We start from the raw sequence: 4,214 nt of genomic DNA, 5'->3' as shown, positions 1-4,214 counted from the left end.
GATTTCCTGAGGTCAGATGGCCCAGGATGTGAGTGGGCGTTAAGGCGTCTGAGAAGGATCTCAAAACTGGATTATAGATGGCAGAGAGTTGGTGTCGTAAACCACCGCCACTGTTCAAAGATGGTCGCTCACAGTGGACATAGATGCTTCTTTCACTCCTCTTTCAAACCATCTGTCCTCTCTGTCCAAAATGTGAACATTGGCATCCTCGAAAGAGTGTCCTTTATCCTTAAGATGAAGATGGACTGCTGAGTCTTGTCCTGTGGAGGTGGCTCTTCTGTGCTCTTCTGATTATTAGTCTAAATCTAATAATCTAATCTAATAAGCAACCCCAAAAAAACTGAGCATTTGGTGTGACTAAAGGATCAAATCTATAAGACATCAGAAAACATTCTATCATTAACAAAAGAAATACTAAAGTTTAAAGCGTTGGTATTTTTCTTTATTTTGGAATCTATCCTTTGCTTTTAAGCACTCTAACTATCACACACACACACACACACACACACACACCTACACACACACACACTGATGAATGCATCCAGGGCAGTTTGGAGATCTTCCTAAAGATCAAACCATCGGATTAGTAGGAGGCCTGCTCTACTCCCTGAGCCATGTGTTGATGTAGTGAAATGCTAAGTTAGCTAAGTTAGTTAGCTTGGAAAGTCACTTATTTTTTGCTGTTTTCGAACACCATTTCCATTCAGAACTTCATGGTACAGATTAGCAAAGCATCGCACGGTCACTGCACATTTGTTGGGCGTGAATCTCCCATAGCGCCACATCGCAAAGGCTCTTTTGACTTTAGATCTGGTGACTGTGAAGGCCACATGAGTACAGTGAACTAACTGTCATTGTGTTGGTGTAGTTTGAATATTTCATAATCTTTGGTGGTTTTTTATGGCTTTGCTCCCTCTCATGGTCACAGTTGGTATTTGTTATACCCAGATAGTTTAGTAGAAGTGATCAGTTAAGAGGTGCTGTAGCGATTTTAACTAAGCAGTGAAATCTTGGCCCAAACACAGTAAATTTCCATGTTGTATTGTAACCTTGCTAATTGACTTAACGCATGTATAATGCGAATATATGGAGTTGTTAACATGCGTGTGGCTGTAAATCATTTGTGCAGTGGGGCAAAAAAGTATTTAGTCAGCCACCGATTGTGCAAGTTCCCCCACCTAAAATGATGACAGAGGTCAGTAATTTGCACCAGAGGTACACTTCAACTGTGAGAGACAGAATGTGGTGAAAAAAAAATCCATGAATCCACATGGTAGGATTTGTAAAGAATTTATTCGTAAATCAGGGTGGAAAATAAGTATTTGGTCAATAACAAAAATACAACTCAATACTTTGTAACATAACCTTTGTTGGCAATAACAGAGGTCAAACGTTTACTATAGTTCTTTACCAGGTTTGCACACACAGTAGCTGGTATTTTGGCCCATTCCTCCATGCAGATCTTCTCGAGAGCAGTGATGTTTTGGGGCTGTCGCCGAGCAACATGGACTTTCAACTCCCGCCACAGATTTTCTATGGGGTTGAGGTCTGGAGACTGGCTAGGCCACTCCAGGACTTTCAAATGCTTCTTACGGAGCCACTCCTTTGTTGCCCGGGCGGTGTGTTTTGGATCATTGTCATGTTGGAAGACCCAGCCTCCTTTCATCTTCAAAGTTCTCACTGATGGAAGGAGGTTTTGGCTCAAAATCTCACGATACATGGCCCCATTCATTCTGTCCTTAACACGGATCAGTCGTCCTGTCCCCTTGGCAGAAAAACAGCCCCATAGCATGATGTTTCCACCCCCATGCTTCACAGTAGGTATGGTGTTCTTGGGATGCAACTCAGTATTCTTCTTCCTCCAAACACGACGAGTTGAGTTTATACCAAAAAGTTCTACTTTGGTTTCATCTGACCACATGACATTCTCCCAATCCTCTGCTGTATCATCCATGTGCTCTCTGGCAAACTTCAGACGGGCCTGGACATGCACTGGCTTCAGCAGCGGAACACGTCTGGCACTGCGGGATTTGATTCCCTGCCGTTGTAGTGTGTTACTGATGGTGACCTTTGTTACTTTGGTCCCAGCTCTCTGCAGGTCATTCACCAGGTCCCCCCGTGTGGTTCTGGGATCTTTGCTCACTGTTCTCATCATCATTTTGACCCCACGGGATGAGATCTTGCGTGGAGCCCCAGATCGAGGGAGATTATCAGTGGTCTTGTATGTCTTCCATTTTCTGATGATTGCTCCCACAGTTGATTTTTTCACACCAAGCTGCTTGCCTATTGTAGATTCACTCTTCCCAGTCTGGTGCAGGTCTACAATACTTTTCCTGGTGTCCTTCGAAAGCTCTTTGGTCTTGGCCATGGCGGCGTTTGGGGTTTGAGGCTGTGGACAGGTGTCTTTTATACAGATGATGAGTTCAAACAGGTGCCATTCATACAGGTAACGAGTGGGGGACAGAAAAGCTTCTTACAGAAGACGTTACAGGTCTGTGAGAGCAAGAGATTTTCCTTGTTTGAGGTGACCAAATACTTATTTTCCACCCTAATTTACAAATAAATTCTTTACAAATCCTACCATGTGGATTCATGGATTTTTTTTTCACATTCTGTCTCTCACAGTTGAAGTGTACCTCTGGTGCAAATTACTGACCTCTGTCATCATTTTAGGTGGGGGAACTTGCACAATCGGTGGCTGACTAAATACTTTTTTGCCCCACTGTATATTCAATGCTAGCAAGTATACGTTAGCATGTGTATGCTGTTGTTATGTGGAATAATGTTGTTTCCCTGAAAGTTATGTTCGATGAAGGCAACAGCTGTTTATATTGACAATTAACAATCTCAACTAATATGTTTATGTGTGCTCAGTGAACGAGAAAATGATGATCTGTCTTGTGTTCATTTAGTTTCACCAAAACAAATTGAGAAAGTGAGTAAAAGATGCCATGTACAGAAAACTCAAAGTAACATGACATTAGCTGAAAGTCTCTGTTCAATGTCTGTCTAACTGGGTAATTAAAGGCAACTCTATGTCTAGTGAGGACAGACCAGTCATGTTCAAGAAACCAGTTTAAGATCATGACATGGTGTATTATCCTGCTAGAAGCAGCCATTACAAGATGGGTAAACTGTGAACACTATGAACACAATCAGCAACAATACTCAAGAAGCCCTTTAAACAATGCTCAATTGCATGGAACCAACGAGTGCTAAGATAGTACACCAGAAGCATGAAACCATTGAAACCACCTGTGCTTTCATGTTGTTAATGCAAAATTCTCACCCGCCATCTGAACCGAGACGCAGTAACAGAGACAGTAACAGCCCTCCTGTTTCAGCCCTCCATTGAAAGGTCTTAAATGATATTGTGATTGCTGCAGGTACAGGTGACTGTTCATTCCTTGTTTTGCTGGGGCTCAGCTCAGCCTTTGATACATAGTTCACAGGTTAAAGCACATACCGGGGACTGGGAACCCTGTATTGGATTGATTCCTCATTTTAAAATCTTGTTTCTTACTTTGATGGCCTTACACACATTACGTGACGCCTCAACCCTTTTTTCCAAGCCAGGTTCTCAGATGTTCCGATGAAGACCTTGACTCTGTGGCATCCATTAAAAAGGAGGTCAAAACTTACCCGTTAAGACTGCGATTTGTCTTGTCTTTCCGTTCCGTTGTTTTGCCATGTTCATGTGTGTCCACATTGCTATTATGGGCTGGCTTTTATTGATTGTGCTAAATAAATAAACTTAGTTACTTGAACCTGATTAATGCTGATTAAATACCTGTGTTAATAAAGCATTGAACAAGTGAAGCTAATAAAATGGCTAGTGAGTATAGTTTATAAGTATAATTTGAGAGTGAGGGTTAAATTAGGGTTAGTCAAGTATAGCAAGTGCAAATGGTAGATGGGGAGAAAAGAGAAGATCTGGAAAACTATCCAAACTGTATCCAAGACAATATCTCAGATGATTTACAATGTGGTTAATTATTATCATATTTCTACATGAATTTAAATACTTGCTTCCAGAGAGTCATGATCGAGTCTAGGCGTGTGGGACACCATGAAGCTGGCATGAAATATATATAACACCCAGCACGCCCATGCGGGCAGTTTATCCTTCAAGCTTGGGTCCTCTACCAGAGGCCTGGGAGCTTGAGGGTCCTGCGCAGTATCTTAGCTGTTCCCAGGACTGCGCTCTTCTGGAC

This window comes from Pundamilia nyererei, unplaced genomic scaffold (genome assembly GCF_000239375.1).
Source record: "Pundamilia nyererei isolate P.nyererei 1_Seehausen unplaced genomic scaffold, PunNye1.0 scaffold00191, whole genome shotgun sequence".
In the NCBI taxonomy this organism is placed as follows: Eukaryota; Metazoa; Chordata; class Actinopteri; order Cichliformes; family Cichlidae; genus Pundamilia; species Pundamilia nyererei.
This window is presented reverse-complemented; position numbering follows the sequence as displayed.